The sequence below is a fragment of the Schistocerca gregaria genome, chromosome 8, assembly GCF_023897955.1.
Source record: "Schistocerca gregaria isolate iqSchGreg1 chromosome 8, iqSchGreg1.2, whole genome shotgun sequence".
Lineage (NCBI taxonomy): Eukaryota > Metazoa > Arthropoda > Insecta > Orthoptera > Acrididae > Schistocerca > Schistocerca gregaria.
Genome location: NC_064927.1, coordinates 125,866,371 through 125,890,677, shown reverse-complemented (window position 1 = coordinate 125,890,677; position 24,307 = coordinate 125,866,371). Strand labels below are relative to the sequence as shown.

General features: G+C 44.8%; 1 protein-coding gene and 1 non-coding gene across 2 annotated transcripts in view; both read left to right on the top strand.

Annotated features, from left to right (window-relative positions):
• Positions 1–24,307, top strand: part of LOC126284157 (ras-related protein Rab-35) — a 105,802-nt gene that overhangs the window by 54,154 nt on the left and 27,341 nt on the right. The window lies entirely within an intron of this gene.
• Trnas-cga (transfer RNA serine (anticodon CGA)) lies at positions 16,627–16,701 on the top strand. Its single transcript has one exon. It is a non-coding gene; the product is annotated as a tRNA-Ser (tRNA).

The following is a 24,307-nucleotide window of genomic DNA, read 5'->3' as shown; positions in this document are numbered from 1 at the left end:
CTCTCTCTCTCTCTCTCTCTCTCTCTCTCTCTCTCTCTCTCTCTCTCTCTCTTCTTTTAAAAAAATTAGCCATGAATTTTGAAGTAATGGGATGATGGAAACCCCTTTTGTTGGCCTGTGTACTAAAACAGGTGAGATAAAGTCGCCATGTTGTGTAGTATTATTTACAGTAATTATTTATTTTATGGAAAATTGCAGCTATGATCTGAAAGTATGTGTTTGTTTAAAGTACGGAATAAATGGATTCACAATTACACAAAACAAATTTAACTTCATTTTCCACCAGTACTCCATTGTAAATATATCATTGAGCTTTATTTGCAGTTTCTCAGCAATCAGCACACACCATCTTGCATCTTTACAGAGGTGATATGTAGACCTTTATGTATTCATTTGTCAATTTTTGAAGCTGTGCAACAATTCATTACAGTCAAATCAGTACTTTCCAGATGGTTGAATGGTGGCGACAATACGAGGGTTGTTTTTTAAGTAAGGGCCGTTTTTATTTTTTTTTAAGATACAAATACTTTTGTAAAGAAACTTTTATTTTCTGGTTCTACACACTTTTACCTATTTTTCTACATAGTTGCCTTGTTTATTTAAGCTCTTGTCATACCGTACAACTAAATTTTTAATTCCCTCTTCAAAGAACTCTGCCGCCTGCTCCAACAGCCAAAAGCTTACGGCCGCTTTTACTTCGTCATCATTGAAGCGCTGCCCACCAAGATGGTGTTTCAGGTACCGGAAAAGGTGAAAATCGCTAGGAGCAAGGTCGGGACTGTATGGTGCATGGTCCAAAACTTCCCAGCCAAAAGAATCAATCAAATCCTGAGTCTTTTGAAAGGTATGAGGCCTAGCGTTATAGTGCAGGAGCAAACCTCCTTTTGTCAGCATGCCGCGCCTTTTGTTTTGAATTGCTCTGTGGATATTCTTAGAGTTGCACAGTAGGCATCTGAGTTGATTGTCGTTCCTCGTGGCATAAAGTCCACTAGCAAAACACCGCGCCGGTCCCGGAACACAGTTGCCATAATCTTGCGCTTGGACAGCGTCTGTTTGGCTTTGACCTTGACGGGTGAGGTTGTGTGTCACCATTCCATAGATTGTCGCTTGCTTTTGGGAGTGATATGGGATACCCATGTTTCATCTTCAGTGACAATTTGACTTAACATGTCATCCCCTTCTTCCTCGTAACGAATCAAAAAGTCCAATGAAGTGGCAAATTTCTTCTCTTTGTGGTCCTCTGTGAGGAGTCTGGGTACCCACCGAGAACACAGTTTCTTAAAGTTTAGGTTTTCAGACACAATTTTGTATAAAACCGATCTTGTAACTTGTGGAAATTCCAAAGAAAGAGTGGAAATTGTGAATCTTCTGTCCTCACGAATCTTTTAGACTGCAGCCACCAAATCATCAGTGATCACAGAGGACCAGCCTGAGCGTTCTTCATCATGGACATTTTGACGGCCATTTTTAAACTCTCTAAACCATTGATGCTCTTTACCTTCCCTCATTGCATTCCAGCCATAAACTTCTGTTAACTGACAAGGAATTTCTGCAGCTGATAGGCTTCTCGCAGTCAAAAGACGTATCACTGACCGTATCTCACACGCGGCGGGCGATTCAATAATCGTAAATTATAAAGTAGCACAGCGATGCGATGCGTACACATCAGCTACAGAGCTACAACTTGCATCAGTGTGAACGGGAAGGATGCCGGCAAGTGGCACGGTGGCTTGTTGCGGCGTCCGCCCAAACTACGGGACTATACGCGCGAACGGCCCTTACTTAAAAAAACAACCCTCGTAGGTTAAGTCAGTCGGAAGCAGTACACAGCCCAGGTCGATAGCCAAACTTTATTTGCTCTCGTTGATAGATTGTTATTAACAACAATAAATGCATAACATCAAGTGTCAAAATAATGGTTAAATGGCAGTGAAGGCATAATCATTAACAAAGGAGCCGACTGTAACTGTCATTTGATATTGCATTGCAGTTACGGGCCATAAAATATGAAAATCAATTACATAATGTAAATAAGAATATGTTTTGACAAACCATAGATGATGTTTAATTCACAAGATTCTGCAAACAGCTCTATTTTGAACCAATGTTATTGAGACACTATTGGATTTGTGGCTTATAACCAAAGGGACGGATGCATATGTGAACAATAAGGAATAAACAGTGATAGTGTTTGAATTTCTGTACATCAAAGTAATAACAGAGCCATAAGTACCTAATGATGAGAATGGATATAAACCCAAGTATACTTACAAAGTTGGGCCTTCTGTTTACCCATTCATGTTGTTTACTGTTTTTTAATGTTTGTAAATACTCTTTCGTGTGTATGTATTCTCATATTTAGGTGTTATTGCTCCAGTATTACATTAATATACATGGGTTCAATCACTATCAGTTTTTATTTCATATTGTGTGGGTGTGCAGATGTTTTATGTTTTGCAACTATTTATTCATTGATTATCGACCCTAAGGACATCATACCTTTAATTGTAAAGGTTGGGCCTTCCATATTTTCGCTATATTGTGCACCATGTTTCAGTGTTTGTAAGTACACTTGTGTTGGTATATGTTCTCATAATTAGATGCATATGACTCTGGTATTACTTTGATCTATAGAGGTTCAATCACTAGCATTGTTTATTTCTTGCTGTTCAGCTAGATACCTAATCGTGTGACTACAACCCACGAAACTGGTAGTGCCTTAATGAAATTGGTTCAAAATACAGCTGTTTGCGGTATTCATAATATGGCCTGCACTCTTAAGCGACGGTGGGCTTATTTAGCCTATTGCTACTCTATGAGCAGGTAGTTGCTTAAGCCATTCTGGACCATGGACACAAGCCAAGTGTTTCATTATATTATTCAGTCCCGTTGGAAGTCTGAAATATGTGCAGTATAGTTCAGAAAAAAGTGACTAAAGTGAAACAAAAGTATTAGAGAAAAATTACATTTCATGTCTGAGTAAGTTGAAAAAGTATTTTCAACTAATGGTGAGGTACTGTATTGTAAACTGCACAGTGTAGTATCTGCAGAGGAGTCATTTAATGTGAAGTACAATGGATTGAAAATGAAAAAAACACTACAGCAGATGCTCCTAGGGTAATCCCATCAATCTTATTCACCATTCTATGAAGAAATTTTTACAGAATTCCTGCGTGCTAGCATTCTGTGAAGTTAACTGAACCGTCCAGAGTTTCTTGAATTCTTAAAAAAAATCACATCTCTTCCTGATTTTTCGGCAGTAAGAATGGTCTGTGTCAGCTGAAGCTATGAAAAAACAGTGCAACAGATCAGACTGTGGGTTGCAAACAAAAATACGGGTATCAGTTGATGAAACCAGACTCTATATTGCAAATGTCGTTGTGGAAACTGTGGAAGAAGGTGGGCCAGGCAAAAAGTTTCTAACTTTGAACATGTAGAAAAAGTAAATTTCTCCACCATTAGTAAATTGTTTGACAGATTCATAGGTGCCATGTGGTCTGAAGAAGTTAAGCATGATGATGTACTACTCTTTGTAATTGATGCTGTGATTTATATGATGAAAGCTGCCCATTCACTAAGTGTTATACAGTAAAGTGGTGTATGTCACTTGTTTAGCTCACACCTTACACAAAGTTGTAGAAGAGCTCCATTGCTATGTTGCATCATTTAGTTTGTTAGCTCTAAACTTTACTTACTATCACATCCCATTCTGGTGATATGGGCGTCCTGGATTTATGCCTGCTACAGTTGAAATGATAATTAAATGGACACCCTAGCTGCAAACAGGCGCTGATATACTTCATTGGAGGCGGGGTGAAAATGTGTGCTCTGACCGGGTCTCTAACCCGGGATCTCCTGCTTACGTGGCAGATGCTCTATCCATCTGAGCCACAGAGGATAGTGCGTCTGCAGGGACTTATCCCTTGCACGCTCCCCATGAGACCCATATTCCCAACATGTCCAGACCACTACATTCGTAGTGCGCCTAATAGATGTTTGCCCATCATACTCATTACTCGTGGCAAATTAACCTATCAAGTCCCGTACGAGTTCGGGCATAGTGTGTGCGTTCACACAAGGAGGTCAATGGCCAGGAAGCCATATTTTAACTATATATGATGATAGTATCTGTTCCCGAAAGAACAGTTACAGTTGCCGACCTTGAAGCTTTGCTAGAATGAAATGAATCCCGGTCAGGGCACACATTTTCACCCTGTCCCCAATGAAATATATAAACGCCTGTTTGCAGCTAGTGTGTCCATTTAATTGTCATGCTCTTTCCAGTAGCATCAATGGTCTAGCAGCAGCTGAGGGGTCCTCAGTATCACCCTCCTCGTATACTGACAACTCTAGCGTGGATATCGCTGAAAGTAAACTGCTAGGCACGTTATGAAAGGTGCAGGCATGGGCCCTCATCTGCCAAGATTCACATCGTGCACTTCTGCCATAATCGTACCATTTGCCCACAACCACAGTTTATCTCGACAACCAACTACTCAGTGTGATGGAGACTTATTGCTTTTTAAGACTAGTCTTTGATGCTTGGTTGATATATTCACCAGCTTTAGTGAAAGTGCTGGCTGCACCTTAATACACTTCACTGCCTGAGTAACAGCAGCTGGGACTGGCATACAGTTCAGCATTGGCCTCAGAATTGTGGATATTGGATCCAATACACCACTCCAGGGTTCAACTTGAAACAGGAGCCTTTCAAACTAGAGCTATGACCAGCTTACTCGCGTAAGCTAGTGTCCCTCCATTGTGGATCAGGCACCAACAGCAGCTTGCCAATTATGCTACAGATGTAAACAGTTCCCCTAAGCATCCAAACTACTGTCTCCTCTTCCCAAACACGGAAATCTGTATCCTGCAGCTGCAGCCTAGATCAGGGATTACTATTGCAATCCGCATCCGGTTCCTCTCTCTTAACTCTAGTTGTTTCCTTTACCAGTTCTTTCGTGGGCTCAGTCACTTATACCTCTGTGGTGCATCCCTTGGCAACAGCTTCATCTCGACTTATCACAAGCACCCTCCACCAATTTTTCCACATCCTTGGCACGTCCCAAGATTCAGAAGTAGTCTATACTGGTAGCTTAGTGGTTGTTGGTCATGTAGGCTTAGGCTTTGCTTTTACACAAGCGGGATGTTCTGTACTACAATCCTTGAGGAGTTAATAGCCACTTCTCATGCACTTGAGCATATTCTTTCCTGCACTGGTGAGTTATTTCTCATCTACAGGAAGTTCGTGCAGTGAAGATGATCATATCCGGCAACATACCCGTGAAAAGCATAAGCATAAACGTCTTGAGCAGTGCGCAGTCGCACATCATCCCTTGGTCATGGCGAACCAGGATTCCATCTATGCCCTTAAACAAGGTGGAGGCTCAGTGACCTTCATCTGAACTCTGGGCCACTTTGGGATCCTGAGGAATAAACGCACTGATAACTTGGACAAATTGACTACCAGTAAACCAACTCTTAGGCTCCATATTCCGGAAACAGACCTCCAACTGGTATTACGCCATGAAGTTTTAGGGATGTGATATATGGAATGGCTCACTCTGACTTCACCAAAGAAACAATGGATGATAGGAGACTACAAATCTGTAGAAGTCCTCCATGCAGGCCTCTTGCAAGGATTCACTATGCTTTGCCACCTCTCACAAGGACTCATTGTCCTTTTCCAGTTCCACATTAGCCATACTTGGTTGACTCAGTGGTCATCTCCTCTGTGAGGATCAACCCCACTGTCATTGTAGTTTCTGTTGGACAGAGGTGAACATTTTGCTGCAGTGTCCCAACCTAGCCTTTCTGCAGCAGACTCATCTCCTTGACTCGCTATCCTTGATGTTAAGAGACAGTGTATTGGCTTAGTTTTATGTTTTATTCATGAAGTGGGCTTTCACCATTCTTCAAAGAAGGGCCACTTAATGTTATTGGCCCGCTGAGTAGTTAGCAGAGCCCTCTGTTGCCACCTCTGCCCAGACTAGGATGTGGCTGCCTGGGCTTGGTTGCCCAGCCCTCACCCTACCTACTCTTTTACTTTTCCTTCTCAAGTGGTCTTTCTGACTTCTTTGTCTTCTGTCTGTATGTGATTCTCTTGCCCTGTCTGTGTCGTTAATCCTTCCTAGGCAATTCCTGAGTGGGGTACCTCTGGCAAGTGGCAGGGGGTGGGCTATGCATGACCCCCTCATTGCACTCTGCTTTTGGGGGATTCCATCAGCTCCCTAGATGGGGTACCTCTCTTGCTATGCCTCCCTTTTCTTCTGTTTTGTCTCTTATCTAGCCTTTTATCGAGGCTTTCTTCTTCTGGGTTTTGCACAGTAGGCCATCTATGACCTAAAGTCATGTAGCCATCTCTGTTAGAGGAAAAAAAGGATCGGATGACATAGTAGTATGGTTCCTTTAATCATATATCCAAGCAACCATCAAGTAGCTTCTCAGTTGGCTGCACTCAGCTTCTCCAAAAGGCAGTGAGCTGTGCTGATCAATCAGCCGTGGAGCATGGCAGTGGCTCCGTTTTTTGGAATATTCGTGTCTGAATTATCCAAGTTTAATTGCTAGACTCTTACTGCCTTAAGTAGTACTCCATTTTGTGTTGGATTAGACTTGGAAAATGATATTAATTTGATTTAGAGTCCATCTTCTGATGACTTGCTAAAACACTCCATGTCAGTAAGCCCTTAAAGAATCTGCCAGCAGTAGAAATGTATTTGTATTGTATGAACAGAAACAGACTGTAGGATGGAAGTGTTGACAGCTCCCAGGTTTTTACAACGTTTCCAATGGGTAAGTGTAATGACACAACCTGTTGCGTGTTAATTTCTGAGAAAATGCAAATAAAACTTCCATGAGACCTTTATAACGGAGTACTAGTAGTAAAATGAAGTACAGTTTGATCTGTGTAGTTGTGACACTTATTAATTCTGTAGTTTAGATGAATGCTTACTTTCAAATTGTACTTGGAAGTTATTCATGAAATGAGTAATTACTGCAAATAATACTAGTCATACAGTGTGTACACATTTTTTGCATGTGTAATGATTCTTTAGGCAGCTCATTTAATAAATAACATTTTTTAAATAATGTATGACAGGTTAAATATGGCTCACTTTGCAGTTAATCATGCATCACTGTTTGAAAGTAGCCCTCAGGGGCACACCATTCGTTTACTGAATATGGGCTTGGCGACATCAGGGTTCCTGAGATGGGGGACAGGTAAGCGCTGTCAGTCTCCTGTTTCCGTAAACTCTAGGCATGCTTAAGTGACTACTGTATGGCACGGCTGTAGAATGTTGTGTGTCACAGGGAATGGGGATGAGATGCATGGGTGTTGAAGTGGAACAGTCAACCTTTTGGGAACCTGCCGCACCTCAGTTGCATAAGGCATACTCAGGCATGCGGGGCTCTGTCTGTGTGGACGCTTGTTTTCCTAGATGCTCATGGGACTGAGATGTAACCCTTGAAGTCATCATCTACTCCTCTCAGTGGGGAGGGTGTGCCACATGGGAGTATTCATTCCCAAATCCTGAAAATGAATGAGGGAGCCTATGGTTCAATCCCGTGTCCGGACATTCTGATTTAGGTTTTCTGTGATTTCCCCAAACCGCTCCAGGCAAATGCCGGGATGGTTCCTTTGAAAGGGCACAGCCGATTTCCTTCCCTAATCCAATGACACCGATGACCTCGCAGTTGGTCTCTTCCCCCAAACAACCCAACCCCAATGAGGGAGCCTAGCCCTCTTGGTAATCTGAATCATTTGAATTATAACAACAGGGCTCAAGGAATCGTAAATTAAAATGTGTTTTTGGTCGTTAAGAGGAAGGAAGGGATGTTTGAAAAAGTGTCCCCCTTCCACACCCATAAAGGCTTTGGAAGTGCTTGCTGGGAGCCTGAAATCTATTAAGCGGCTGCAGAATGGTTCCCGGCTGTCGAGACTAAGAGGGTAAAGTATGTGCAACTACTTAAAAAGACTGAAAAATTGGGTGAATTTGATGTAACTGTTGAACAGCGAAACTCCCTTAACTCGAGCAAAGGTGTGGTCACATGCTGGGATATTATGTATATCGACATGGCCGGACTTAAGCAGGAATGGGCATTACAGGGGATAGTGGACATAGAGCAAAGGATTCGTAGGAATAATGGAGAAATTGAGAAGACTGTCACCTTCATTGTGACCTTTAATTCTCCAATGTTGCCTGACCACATCATAGCATGTTCCCTCTAACTTAGGGTTAAGTCTTATGTACCTAACACTAAATGATGTGCTACAAATGCCAGCTTTTCAGTCACACAACATTGAGTTGTGGAGGTGAAGCAACCGGAGAGAAATGTGGAAAGGCAACCACAAAGCTGGGATCCATCTTCAGCTGTCTGTGTTAACTACTCTGTGAGCCAAGACTGCTCTGATTTTGCTGAGGGAAAAAAAATTCAGGAACTAAAAGTCACCAAACAGATCCCCTATGCTGAAGCCGAAAAGGAACATATACCGATGAAACCTCCCCTCTTCACCACTTCTTATGCTTCCATGGTGCAGAAACCTGTTCTTAAGTTCGATGCCTCGACACAGTCATAAGGATAAAGCAATCCAAGCAGCCACCACAGAGAAGGCGAGCAACAGTTCCGTAGTGAGTGTCAAAAAGGCATACAACAAGCAGATTGCCTGTCAACACCCCCTTCCTCCCTTATCCTCGAAGGGATAGGGTGCAGCGAAAGGTTCATGACGTTCAGGTCAAAAGCCATCCCAAGTGCCGTCAGATGTCATTCTTTCATGTCTGACTGATAAGGACATCATGGAGTTAGATACCTTGGATCCAGGCAACCCCTCCACTCCACCTCATTCTCCAATTAAAACCACATTGATGAAATGGCTCCCATCCTACCGTGGAACTTGCAGGCGTTGAGGATGTATGTGGAGGAACTTAGTCATCTCAGGGTAGACCACTATGTTCATGTCTCCAGGAGAATAATTTCCAACAATCTTACACCCCTGAGCTACAAGGCTATGTACTCCACAAAAAGGATGACCTGAGTGGAAAGAGAGCTAGAGGCAGCGTATGTATTTTCGTCAGTGCTGACTACCACCCCGCACCTCTCTCACGACACCTTTACAAGCATTGCTGTATCAGCACACGTGTGTCATATGTTGACAATGTTACCTTTACTTGCCCCATATGATGCACTTCATGAAGACGCCCTAACCAACCTTATTACAAAGCTTCCCTCCCCTTCATCCTCTGTGGTGATTTTAATGCACACAATGTGCTTTGGGGATCTGCAACTACCTGCCCCAGGAGTAGTAGAGCAGTCGAGAGGCTTCTCATGTCATTGTGCATGTACTTGCTAAATGGGGGACAGAGAACTCACTTCTGCACAGCAACTGGCTCATTATCTCCCATTGACCTCTTGCTTTACTCTCCAGCTCTTGCTCACACTACTCAATGAGAAGTGTTAGGGGACTTGGACGGAAGGTATCGCTTCCCAATCTGGATTCACCTGCCAGATGGGGTGGAACCGGATAGGAAACTAGCACAATGGTTCCTCAATAGAGCTGACTGGACACTTTATAGCCAGTTGGCCCAATTTGAAGATTGTGCGAATGTTGAGGCATTGGTGGATCATATTGCCAAAATGATCCACCATGCCGCTTCAGCATCCATTCCACAGTCCATGGGACAACAGAAGAGACAACCTGTCCGTAGGTGGAATGCCGCTCTGTAATTGGGACCAGACATGCGGCTCTGTGTAGGTTAAAGTGTCGCCCAACTGCAGAGAATCTTGCAGGTTTTCGGGCAGTGAGTTCAAAGTATCACCAAATTATTCGAGAAAGCGAGAAGAGGTCATGGAAACAGTTTGTGAACACCATTAATCATTCCATCAAGAGTTCCGTTGTATGGGAGACCATCAGGAGAATTTCTGGAAGAGGAGACAGGTGCTCTATGGCAGGTGCTGTAATGGGGAATGGCACTCTCCAAACCAATCTGCCAGACAAAACCCAGACAACTGCGGCGTATTTTGCCACAGTTACTGGAACAGCCAGTCAGGATCCAGGTTTTCAGCGCCATAGAGCAGTTACTGAGAGCTGTAGTTTGGACTTCCGGTCCACCTCTGAAGAAGATTGCAACTGCCCATTTTCCATGTGGGAGCTGGATTCTGCATTGTCTGCAGCTTCACACACATCCCCTGGTCATGATATGATCCATTACAGTATGCTGCGGCACCTCACAAGGCGAAACTAAAATATCCTCGTCGCACTTTTTAATGTGATTTTGGCATCAGGTCACTTTCCCAACTCGCATGAGGCAATTTTAATTCCTCTTTTAAAATGTGGGAAAGAATGTACATGCCAAAGTAGTTACCGTAGTGTTGCCATCACTAGCTGCATGGGGAAGACCTTGGAGCAGATGGTCAGCTGCCTCCTTGTATGGATCTTAGAATCCAGGCAACTCCTTAATCGCTTTCAGTGCCGGTTCAGGAGGTTATCACTCCACCTTTTGATAGCCTGGCCATCCTGAAGGAGGCTATACACAGACTTTCTATGCCGTCATCACCTTCTAGGTACATTTTTTGACACTGAGAAGGTCCACGATACTGTTGGGAGGCATCTTATCCTGGAGCAGTGTCATGAATGGGGTTTTTGTGGTTGGCTTCCCATTTTTATTCAGCCCTTCCTCTCGCCACAATATTTCAAGCTTCACGACGACAACATGTCAGTTGCGACTAGCTCTTCGTCATTTGGATGAATGGCAGAAGTGTGGCTTTAAGTTTTCCACTGAGAAGTCTGTATGTGTTCTTTTTAGCCATTCTAATTCCATTTTAAACTTTCTGAGTTGAGGATGAGGGACACTGCCCTTACTCTTAAAGACGCTGTGAGGTTTCTGGGCCTGATATTTTACTCTAAGCGTATGTGGTTATCACATCTTAAGGACCTGAAAAAACAGTCACTTGAGGCTTTAAGTATTTTAAAATGTCTTAGCCACAGTACATGAGGAACAGATTGTCTCAATTATGGGTGCTCTGTGGATGGGTCTGCGACAGCCTCTTATTTAAAGATGTTGGATGTAGTGCACCATGAAGGGATTCGGTTGGCCACTGGTGCATTTGGAACAAGCCCCATACCAAGCCTCTGTGCAGAGGTTTGTGAACTGCCACTTTACATCAGGTAACGGCTGCTTATGGTGTGCCAGGTGCATAAAACAATGTCCACATCATACACAACCGCCTACCATACCTTTGCTCAACCTCCGCTGGAAAGGCATTTTCGTGACTGGCTACAGGCAATGAGACCGTATGGGATTTCTGCATGGGTCGCCTTCTAGAGGTGTCAGGTTCAGTCTTCATGCTTTACATCGCGGTGAGAGCAGATTTTCACCTTTGCTTCTGTGGTGGCCCAGACTTATTTTAGGCTTGATGAATTTTAAGAAAGATCGTACATCAGATTTTACATTGCAGTCTCTGTTTTTTAACGTTTTAGATATGCATCAAAGTTTCACAGTAGTGTACACTGGTGGCTCCAAACAAGGGAATTCTCTTGGCTGCTCTGTCATGTTCCCCGACCATGTCACCAGGATTCGCTTTCCTGATGAGTATACCGTTTTCTCAGCGGAGCTCTATGTGATCCTGAAGGCACTGGAGCAGATGCGTTATATTTGGGGTAAACGGTTTCTCATTTGCTCCGATTCCCTTAGTGCCTTACAGTCGTTGAAGAATCTGTACCCCGCTGAGGGGTTGATCTGGCTGATATATGCTCCAACAGTAGGGCAAACGGGCATTATTCTGCTTTGTGCCAGGTCCTGTAGGGATTTGGGGAAATGAACCCGCCAATTGGGTTGCAAAGGAGGCCTGTGCCTGTGGCACAGTGTTCTATTCCCTTGCAGGTTGTTGTTTATGCACTACACAGGAAGTTCATGCAGTTGTGGGATGAGGAATGGCTGGCGGCAATGGCCAATAAGCTGCAGTTGGTGAAATCAACAACCCGGCCATGGCGTTCCTCCTGCCAGTTGCTCAGGTGGGATGAAGTGATCCTCGCGCGCCTTAAAACTGGGCACTGCCCTTTCACACACAGCATTTTACTACAGCAAGAGGATGCCCCATTTTGTGATGCTTGTGGCATGCACATCTCTATGTGCCTTCTATTTTAGCTGATGATGAGACAAGTGTGACTGTTTCAAAATTTCGTGATGTGTCTGGGCTCTGGCCTAAACTCTTGGGCTGAAGATTTTAGTGTCTTACAGAGTCACTGCCACCCCCCTCCTCTCTCTCTCTCTCTCTCTCTCTCTCTCTCTCTCTCTCTCTCTCTCTCTCTCTCTCTCTCTCTCTCTCCCTCCCTCCCTTTCTCTTCCTTTTACTTCATCTTCTCTTTTTTTTGTGGTCAGCCAGCCACATCCATCAGCTATATTGTCTTAGCTGCTTATACCACTTTCTTCCTCTGTTGTTAAATTTTTTAAATACTGACGCAATACGCAATACTTTGTTCAGTGGTTCTGTGCATGTACGCACATAGTTTTCCAACTTTTGTTACCCATGTTTTACGTGCTGTTTTATCATCTGTTTCGTGTATTTTCTGATACTTGTCTCGATCTGTTTTCGCACGGGCACTAAAGACCTTGCAGTTGTGCGCCCATACAAACATGTCCAAGTCCATGTTCGAAAATACACGTCAAGATTGATATGAGAACTAAGTCTCTTTTATTTGGTATGGTTAAAACAAGCTAACTTAACAAAATTAGTGTTCAATTTGACCTGCTAATGATTCAAAAATGAGAAGAGTTCGTTGTTGTAATTACATTAATTCTTTAAAAGTTGCATAATAAATATCCCCATCCACTGTACAACTGAAATTCCAGTCACTATGTAAGCTCTATATGTTAGTTAGTTAAATGATCAGGTTGCTGCATTCCTGCTTCCACTGTCCTGAAATATACTGGCAATTAATTATTTGAATAAATGTGTGCTGCACTTTGATTCACATGCATTTGGCATTGATTGGCCATCACAAAACAAAGAAAGGATACCATTCAAGTTCTGTTACACAAAGATTCAAGACAGATGTTTTGCAACTCACTTATATTGTCTCAAAAAGATATGTACCTAATAAGTGCCATCTGGAAAGTGATTGACAGCTTGAGAGTTAGGACTGTAGCTGAATTATCCTGCTAAGTTCACTAGATATTAACTTGTAATTTTGATGAAATATTCTGAACAATTTTTGTGTATTAAGTGGCAGTGAGTTTGAAAATGTAATTTTTTGACACAAGAAAACTACACTCCTGGAAATGGAAAAAAGAACACATTGACACTGGTGTGTCATACCCACCAAACTTGCTCCGGACACTGCGAGAGGGCTGTACAAGCAATGATCACACGCACGGCACAGCGGACACACCAGGAACTGCGGTGTTGGCCGTTGAATGGCGCTAGCTGCGCAGCATTTGTGCACCGCCGCAGTCAGTGTCAGCCAGTTTGCCGTGGCATACGGAGCTCCATCGCAGTCTTTAACACTGGTAGCATGCCGCGACAGCGTGGACGTGAACCGTATGTGCAGTTGACGGACTTTGAGCGAGGGCGTATAGTGGGTATGCGGGAGGCCGGGTGGACGTACCGCCGAATTGCTCAACACATGGGTCGTGAGGTCTCCACAGTACATCGATGTCGTCGCCAGTGGTCGGCTGAAGGTGCACGTGCCCGTTGACCTGGGACCGGACCGCAGCGACGCACGTATGCACACCAAGACCGTAGGATCCTACGCAGTGCCGTAGGGAACTGCACCGCCACTTCCCAGCAAATTAGGGACACTGTTGCTCCTGGGGTATCGGCGAGGACCATTTGCAACCGTCTCCATGAAGCTGGGCTACGGTCCCGCACACCGTTAGGCCGTCTTCCGCTCATGCCCCAACATCGTGCAGCCCGCCTCCAGTGGTGTTGTGACAGGCGTGAATGGAGGGACGAATGGAGACGTGTCGTCTTCAGCAATGAGAGTCGCTTCTGCCTTGGTGCCAATGATGGTCATATGCGTGTTTGGCGCCGTGCAGGTGAGCGCCACAATCAGGACTGCATACGACCGAGGCACACAGGGCAAACACCCGGCATCATGGTGTGGGGAGCGATCTCCTACACTGGCCGTACACCTCTGGTGATTGTCGAGGGGACACTGAATAGTGCACGGTACATCCAAACCGTCATCGAACCCATCGTTCTACCATTCCTAGACTGGCAAGGGAACTTGCTGTTCCAACAGGACAATGCACTTCCGCATGTATCCCGTGCCACCCAATGTGCTCTAGAACGTGTAAGTCAACTACCCTGGCCAGCAAGATCTCCGGATCTGACCCCCATTGAGCATGTTTGGGACTGGATGAAGCGTCGTCTCACGCGGTCTGCACGTCCAGCACGAACGCTGGTCCAACTGAGGCGCCAGGTGGAATGGCATGGCAAGCCGTTCCACAGGACTACATCCAGCATCTCTACAGTCGTCTCCATGGGAGAATAGCAGCCTGCATTGCTGCGAAAGGTGGATATACACTGTACTAGTGCCGACATTGTGCATGCTCTGTTGCCTGTGTCTATGTGCCTGTGGTTCTGTCAATGTGATCATGTGATGTATCTGACCCCAGGAATGTGTCAATAAAGTTTCCCCTTCCTGGGACAATGAATTCACAGTGTTCTTATTTCAATTTCCAGGAGTGTATTTTATGACTAAATGACAGTTTCTCTTGTCTTTCACTTTCTGGGAAGTCTGCCTTGGTCAGTAGAGCAGCAATGAAAGTATATTTACTTTTTCATGGCATCATTATCTATGTGCTAGTGCACCTGTAGCAGTAGAATCAAATCTCACTGGAAAAGTTTTTTAAAGTCAAACGTATTTCCTCTGCTCTGTAATGTAATTGAAAACTGTCATGGCAAATTTAAGTACAGAATCTTAAGTATCCTGGAGATTGTACTTAAGTGCTGTGTGTGTCAAAAGAGAAGCTTTTTTAAATTATCATATGACTGATGATTCCCCAAACTTCGCTAATGTTTACTATATTGTTTTTTATTAATTCATAGGGGCTGTCCTGTCATTTATTTTCACTGCTTTTTGAATAGTGGTGCCTGAAGAATGAAAACCTCAGATATTTGTAGCTACCTTTGAGACATTCATAGTTGGTGTGGGGGCAGGGAGTAAGCATGATGATGGTGCGATTGACTTGAGGACTTGTCCGTAGCATCCACAAGAAGTTGATAATCGGCTGCAAAAAGAAAAAAAATAATTCACTAGCAGAAAGGTGCAAGCATAGGGCATTTTCCTGTGATTGCTTGGCGTATACTGGACCTGTGTTGTGTATGGAGTGCAAGGGTGTTCATGCTATTCCTACACTGTAGAGCAATTATTAGTATTCATGGCTCAGGAAGTCTCCCTGTGGATGTAAGCATTCTGCTAGCAATGCTGTGTTCCTCTGTTTTAGGGATAGTATCAAAGACAGAATTCGTAACAAAGAAAAAAAGTTCCAAGTTTATAGTGATTAAAGGATGTAGTATCTACTCATAATGACAACAGTGCATCCATGGGAGAAACTATGTAAAATGTATGTCTTTCGGCCATTAATTTCTTCAGAAGAAGTTAATATAAAGGTATCATAATGTCACCAATAACAATATTGCTTTGAGCAAACTGATGATGTTCAAACAAAAACACAGTAATAGTAACTCCCCTTTGAAGTGTAGCATGCAGTACCCCTACACCTGACTTCAGAACCTTCCCTATTGAGTGCGGGTGTCAGCCAAAAGTTAAATGATAAATCCCCCCCCAACAATGAATGTTGGTAAATGTTTTACTTTTTCCAATATCATACTTTCAAGCATATAGTCATTCATTTGATCCCATAGTGCAACTATCAAAAGTCTACCTCCTGAGTTTTTGGCAACTTTGAGACATGATATATCCTGCAGTATTTTCTTGAAAGAGACAAAGCTAGGCCACCTTGTTCAGTCTTCTTGCATCCTGTTAAGCGAAATAATGAAAAAATATTTCTTTTTCAATTTTCGTATGGATAATTTGAAGCTAAAGTAGGCAGAAAAAATAGTCGCTAGGAAAAAAATGTGAAATTTACCTTTCTGTATCTCCATAGGTCATTACAGAATAAACCTGAAACTTTGCATAACTTACTAATACAAGGTTTTAGAATATAAAATTTCATTTTTCTACTGCTTTCCAATAGTTTACAAATTGAGGTTTTTGCAAAAATGCCAAAAATGTGTCTTTTGTAAAAACTTTTAAAAAGTTTTATTAGGAAGACCATGTTCTAAACCACCTGAAAAACTAGACTTGGTTTCCCAATGTGAGCATATAATAACCTAAAAATACTTACAAGATAGGAGTGCATTTAGAATACATCCATATGCCTCTGGTCCACAGTGTAAATGTGACATCATTCATTACGAAACTTCCTGGCAGATTAAAACTGTGTGCCCGACCGAGACTCGAACTCGGGACCTTTGCCTTTCGCGGGCAAGTGCTCTACCATCTGAGCTATCGAAGCACGACTCACGCCCGGTACTCACAGCTTTACAGAAGAGCTTCTGTAAAGTTTGGAAGGTAGGAGACGAGGTACTGGCAGAAGTAAAGCTGTGAGTACCGGGCGTGAGTCGTGCTTCGATAGCTCAGTTGGTAGAGCACTTGCCCACGAAAGGCAAAGGTCCCGAGTTCGAGTCTCGGTCGGGCACACAGTTTTAATCTGCCAGGAAGTTTCATATGAGCGCACACTTCGCTGCAGAGTGAAAATCTCATTCTGGATCATTCATTACGCTCTACAATTGTTTGGTACTCTCTGGGGAAGGTAATATTGAGTCCTGATGACGAGATACGAGGAAGTCAGAATAATTTGGGGAGGGGTAGCTGATAATATGATAAGTGTCTTTTGCCACAACACATCATGATACATTTCAGCCAGTTTTTCTGCTATGATAACTACAGAATCCTCCACCCCAAGAGCTCACCACCCTTTTGTTAACTTGTGCTGGGCTACAATGGGCCCTGGCCTTCCCATGCTGCATGTCTATCCTCTGGGATATTTTTGTGAATGTGTCCTGAAGTTTCAGTAGCCAAACATCAAAACAGTTCTACCGCTGTTTTCTTTCTTTCTTCATTCTCCATCTACCCTGCCTCCGCTTCTGCATTTGAGGTTCCTTTCTGTTTCTTCTTCCTCCCTGTGCGCTACTGAAGGTCGGCCCACACTTGTGACGCGCAACAGGTGACTGGCTAATGCATAATTCCCAGCCCCTGGTCGACAGGTAGGATTCGTGTGTATCCCCCAGTAGAAGCCATACCCAGGGTGGGGTGATTGCCTTACCTGTTACCTTTCCAAATTGCCTATTGGTCCTTCTGTCAGGAGTTCGGGAGGTATGGCCAGAGGTGTAAACAATTACCTAAGGCAGGTGGGTCCCACTGTGAGAGGGGGAGGGGAAGGGGTGCAGTTAAAAGGTGTGCACAATCAGAGATGCTGGAAAACATGAGGGATTTTCTTGCAATGAACCAATCATCATCTCAGTCTGTCTTCTAAATGTAAATGGAATGAGGCTAAAGAGTGCAAGAATTTCCCAGCTGCCCCTTGGTTCCTCAATCCTTTGCCACGGTTGATCCATTTATTATTGAGAAAGTTGTTGACACAGCTGCAGGTCCTGAGAAATTCTGCTCTTGTATATGTAATGGCATTTTGCTTTTGGAGACCAATTGCATTTCTCAAGCCCAACAACTGCTTCAACTTCGCTCCTCCACAGCTATCCTGCTCGTGTCAAGGTCCATTGAAGGGTGAATTCTGTGACTGGTGTTACTTACACTAGGCTGCTTAATGGTCTGACTGATGGAGAAATCCAAACTTACATCCCTGTTCAGGGCATCAGTGCAGTCCACCGGGTAATACAAAAGGTAACTGCTACATTAGTGCTTACACACACTCTTTTTGTCATGTTTAATAGAGTAGTGCTTCCCTCAAAGATAAAAGCAGGATATTAATTCATCATGTTCCGATCATTCATTTCAAACCCTATGCACTGCTGTCAGTGTCAGCTTTACAACCACACACGAATCTCCTCTTGAAACAGTGCCAGATGTGTTGCTTGCAGTAGGGATGCTCATGAGGGCGATATTCCACCTCCCTCTCCCTGCTTGCAATGGTGACCATCCAGTCTCATACCAGGAATGTCTTTTGCATCTCAATGAGTGGGCCGTCCAGGAGACCCGGGTGAAGGAAAAAGTGCCTTACCCTGTCGCTCGCAAGTTGTTGGCTAGTCGAAAGCCCTGCATTTTATCACCTGGCACTTGCAGTACCATTCTTGCGACACCCCGCTCCATGGAAGACATGGGCATGCAGACTTGCAACCTCAAATTCAGCACTGCAGTTATCACCCAGTTTCCTCCTCCTCCTCCTCCTCCAGCGCAACAAGCCACCAAGTCTTCATCTCTGGCAGCCAAAAAGGACAGAAAAAATATTCCCACAAAGACTTCTTACGTCCCTCCTGCCAGGAAGTTTTTGAGCAATCAGCCAATTGCAAAGGCTCTAAGAAATCAAAGACAAACGGTCTTCTCCTTCATTGACGTTGAGATCCTCTTCAGTGGTGCTGCCACATGATACCCTCATCTGGCCGACCTCCATTTTGCTGATGCACACCGCCAATCGTGTTTCTGCCCTGGAATCCGCAGGCTAACCCAGAGAAACTGCCAGTGTGTCTGTAGGTATCATTGTGCAGTTCCCTCCAGTCTCTGCACTCTGTAGCAGTGAGTCTTAGAAGGGTGGCACTCGGCAGCTGCCGAGGTGAAAGCCATTCTTTCTTTTCTTTCCCCCCCCCCCCCCCCCCCCCCCCCCTGCTGTCATCTCTCTCTTCCAATGACACATTCATGGCATTAGATCCAACAAGGAGGAATTATGGGTGCATATGGCATCGCAATGTCCACTTGTTTCCTGCCTCCAGGAAATGAAAGTGCATCCTTGTGACCATTTTGACCTCTTGCATTTCTTTCCAGTCCGATTTGACCTTCACCTTAAGGACAGCACTGTCCATCTCATGTGGGAATCGTGCTGCTCATCTGGGATGATTTCATAGTCAAACCATCTCACCAAACACCCAGCTGCGAGGTGTTGCAGTCCGCATTTCCCTTCCTTGCTTCACCTTTTCTGTATGTAATGTCTACATCCCTCCGTTGTTCGGTGTCAGTAGGGCACACTTCCTCCAGCTTATTGGTCAACTCCCTCACCAGTTTCTGTTTGCTCGGTAACTTTAATACACCCCATCACCTTTGGGGCTCTTCCAGAACTTGCCCAAGAAATGCCTTCTTGGATGAACTTCCCAATTAACTAAACCACGTCTGCCTAAACGCTGCAGCACCCTTGTTCCTTTCAGACTCCATGTACATGCAGGGTGTTACAAAAAGGTACGGCCAAACTTTCAGGAAACATTCCTCACACACACAGAAAGAAAATGTCTTATGTGGACATGTGTCCGGAAACGCTTACTTTCCATGTTAGAGCTCATTTTATTACTTCTCTTCAAATCACATTAATCATGGAATGGAAACACACAGCAACAGAATGTACCAGAGTGACTTCAAACACTTTGTTACAGGAAATGTTCAAAATGTCGTCAGTTAGTGAGGATACATGCATCCACCCTCCGTCGCATGGAATCCCTGATGCGCTGATACAGCCCTGGAGAATGGCGTATTGTATCACAGCCGTCCACAATACAAGTACGAAGAGTCTCTACATTTGGTACCGGGGTTGCGTAGACAAGAGCTTTCAAATGTCCCCATAAATGAAAGTCAAGAGGGTTGACGTCAGGGGAGCCTGGAGGCCATGGAATTGGTCCGCCTCTACCAATCCATCGGTCACCGAATCTATTGTTGAGAAGCGTATGAACACTTAGACTGAAATGTGCAGGAGCTCCATCGTGCATGAACCACATGTTGTGTCATACTTGTAAAGGCACATGTTCTAGCAGCACAGGTAGAGTATCCCGTATGAAATCATGGTGGTGAATAGAGGAAGTACAGTACAGTACAGTACATACTGACGAAACTAAAATGAGTTCTAACATGGAAATTAAGCGTTTCCGGACACATGTCCACATAACATCTTTTCTTTATTTGTGTGTGAGGAATGTTTCCTGGAAGTTTGGCCATACCTTTTTGTAACACCCTGTATATTCCCATTTGGACCTCGTTTTGCACTATCCACCTTACCTGTCATCTTGAGTGGTCCATTCTCTATGACATTTACTCAAGCGATCACTTCTCGTGTGCTGACTCTTTGCTGTCTCCTACCCCACCTACGTGTAAACACAGTTGGCAGCTTTCTAAGGCTGACTGGTGGCTTTACTCCTCTCTGGTGACCTTTGATGAACATTATCTCCCCACTTGTAATGACCAGATGGAATACATTCCAAACAGTATCCTTACCACCGCAGAATGTTTCATTCTTCGCACTTCTTTAGTGCACTATGTCTCAGTACCCAGGTGGACTAAGGTGTGCTGCGACCCAACTTGCTCATGGAGACGTGCTCTCCATGTTTTAACCATCATCCTACGATGTTGAATTGTATTTGTTACAAACAGTTGAGTGTGCAGTGTTGTTGCATTCTATGGTATAGCAAAAAGCTAGCTGGATTTCAATTAGTAGTTCTTATAGCTGTTCCTCTCCCTTTTCTGTTGTGTGGGCCTATGTCCTCGGCTCTCTGGGACCAAGCCCCAGTCATCATTTTCCGGCCTGACCATAGCCGATGATGTCATTGCCAACCCCAACCCCATTGCTATCTCCAACACTATAGGCCGCTATTTGGAAGAGATTTCGAACTTCACCCACTATCACCCTGCCTTCCCCCATTGGAAGCAAGTGGAGGAGGCTAATGGGAGAGGCTCAGATGATACCCTTCTCCTCTCAGAATGGTGAATGCTACAATGCCACCTATACTATGAGGGAGCTAGGTCATAAACTCACTTCGTCATCCCAGGCAATGTTAACGTTCAGATGTTGTAGCACCTGTCTCTTGCGGGCAAGCACTTTCTCCTTCATACGTAGTCACATCTGGGCAGATGGCACGTTTCCTAGATGTTGGTATGAATCCACTGTCATATCCGTACCTAAGCCCGATGAAGACAAACCCTTCCATCTAGCTACTGCTTCATTTCTCTCATCACTCATGTTTGCAAGTTGATGGAATGTATGATTCATGCCCGGCAGATATGGTGGCTAGAGTCTCGCTATTTTATCATCACTGCACAATGTGGATTTAGAGTGCCATTCTGCAGTTGACCATCTCGTCGCTTTGTCAACCCATGTCGTGAATAGTATTCTGCAGAAATACCAGACTGTGGATGTCATTTTTTATTTGGAAAAAGCATAACAACACCTGCTGGAAGACTGATATTCTCCATACTCACTACTTGTGGGGCTTCCAAGGCCGCCTGCCCATTTCCTACAGGAATTTTTAAAAGACAGGGTTTTAAAGGTATGTGTGGGTTTTCACTTGTCGGACACCTTTATCCAAGAAATGGGGTGCCTCAGGGCTCCGACCTGAGTGTCGTCCTCTTTGCTATAGCCATTAGCCCTATTATTGCCTGTCTTCCACCGGGCATCTCCGGCTCCCTTTTCATTGATAAATTTGCGATCTGTTGCAGTTCTCCATGGACTTTTCTCCTTGAGTGACACCGTCAGTGATGTCTCAATTGTCTTTACTCATGATGCATCGACAATGGCTTTCGCTTTTCCACTGACAAAACCATTTGTATTCATTTCTGATGGTGCAATGGGTTTCTTCCAGTGCCTTTAAATCTTGAGCCTACTGCTCTTTGGTTTGATGAAACTATGACATTACTGGGGCTCATGCTTCATAGAGAACTTTCTTGGTCCTCCCATGTGTCTTACTTGGACACTTGCTGCACCTAGTTCTTACGTGTCCTAAGTGGTACTGTAAGTAAGTCTATTCAAAACTAGACTAGGGGTGTTTTGTTTATGCATCTGCACATGTCCATCTTTCGCTGTCTAAATACAATCTACCATTGTAAATCCGTTTGGCTTCTGCCGCCTTTTTACACTAGCTCAATTGATAGCCCCATGCAGAAGCTGCCAAAATCTCTGAAGAGAAGACGGTTTGCATCAACTTTTGGCGATATAAAGCGTTCCTTCCGCCATCCTTACATCTCGGTCCTGTTGTTCTCCCATTCGTGGAAACAACTAAGTTTCTAGGGCTCACACTGGACAGGAAACTTTGTTGGTCTCCGCACGTCTCTTATTTGGCTGCCCGCTGTACACGTTCCCTTAATGTCCTCAGAGTTCTTAGCAGTTCATCTTGGGGAGCGGATCGCACTTTCCTGCTTCGCTTGTATCGGTCCATAGTCCGATCAAAGCTGGATTATGGGAGCCTCGTCTGCTCAGCCATCCCTCTTACGCCGTCTCAACTCCATCCACCATCGGGGGTTACGACTTGCGACCGGAGCATTCTACACTAGTCCCATCAAGAGTCTTTATGCTGAAGCTGCCGAATTACCATTGACCTACCGGCGCAGCGTACTGCTTTGTCGGTATGCCTGCCGGCTGTTGTCAATGCCCGACCACCCCTCTTATCAGTCCTCCTTCGCCGATTGTCTCAACCGTCAGTATGGGTTGTACATGTCTGCCCTGCTGCCCCCTGGAGTCCGCTTTCGTCGCCTTCTTCGACAATTGGATTTTGCCCTCCCTGCCACCTTCAGAGAGGGTGAGAGCCCGACTCCTCCTTGGCTCCAGGCTCCGGTTCATATTCATCTCGACCTCAGCTCGCTCCCGAAGGAGGGTACTCCGGCTGCAGTGTATTGCTCACGGTTTGTCGAACTTCATGCGCGACTTGCCAGTCACACCTTTATTTACACTGATGGCTCCAAAACTGACGATGGTGTCGGCTGTGCCTTTGTCGTCGGGGCCGTCACCTTTAAATACCGGCTCCTTGACCACTGTTCCAGCTTTACGGCCAAGCTTTTTGCTCTCCATCAGGTCGTTCAGTATGCCCGCCGCCACTGCCATTCGTCGTATGTACTCTGCTCTGATTCATTCAGTGCTCTTCAAAGCTTTGGAGCTCCATATCCGGTCCATCCCTTGGTGCAACGGATCCAGCAGTCCCTCCATTCTTTTGCTGATGATGGTTCTCCTGTCAGCTTTCTGTGGGTTCCCGGCCATGTAGGAGTGCCTAGGAATGAGGCTGCTGATGCTGCAGCCAAGGCTGCAGTCCTCCTGCCTCGGCCAGCCTCCCATTGTATCCTGTCATCTGACATTAGTGGAGTTGTTTGTAAGAGGCTTGTGTCATTGTGGTGGGATACTTGGTCATCACTTCAAGGAAACAAGCTCCGGGCCGTAAAACCGTTCCCAACTGCTTGGACAACCTCCTCCCGACCATCTCGGCGAGAAGAGGTCCTTCTGACCAGGTTGCGGATTGGACATTGCCGGTTTAGCCACCGCTACCTGCTCTCCGGTAACCCAGCCCCGCAGTGCCCTGGTGGTCATGCATTGACAGTGCGCCATGTTTTATTGTCATGTCCCCGTTTTAGTCAATCTCGTGTTGTCCTCTCTCTGCCATCTACTTTACAGGATATTTTAGCTGAGTTGCTCGAGCAGCTGCTCGTGTTCTTCATTTTATTACTTTGACTGGCTTGTCCAAAGACATCTAACTCTTTCACTTATTTTATCTGCATCTTTGTAAGAACTTTCTGGTGTCCCCCCCCCCCCCCCCCCTTGAGTTTTACTAGATTCTGTGTGTTCTTACAATTGTGACTGGGCGCTAATGACCTCAGTAGTTGAGCACCCTTAAACCACCCACTCCCCCCCCCCACCCCCACCCCCCCCCAAAAAGAAGAAGAAGCTGCCAAACTCCTGCTGTAATACTGATGTGATGTTCTCCTCAGCAGTTATGCATGCCATTTGTCTGCCATGCCCGGCCAACTGTGCTATACCTCTTTCTTTGAAGACTCCTTTGACACACCAGTGTAGGGTGTGTCCCTCTCCTCTGTTACGTCCTGCAGTTCGCTTTCGGTTATTGCTCCAGCAACGTAACTTCAAGCAACGTGCCACTTTCCTGATAGGTGTGAACACTTCACGACCTTGGACTTCATTCACTTCTGAAAGAAATTATTCCAGATATGGTCTATCGCGATAAGTTTCTCGACCTTTGCACGGAACTTAGCATATTACCTTTGTGTACAATAATGTGTCTCAGTCTGGCCCTGGTAATGGGTGTTTGTTCATCATTGGTACAGGCGATTTTTGGTATCAGTTTCTGGAACACTGCTCAATATTTGCAGCAGAGCTCTTTG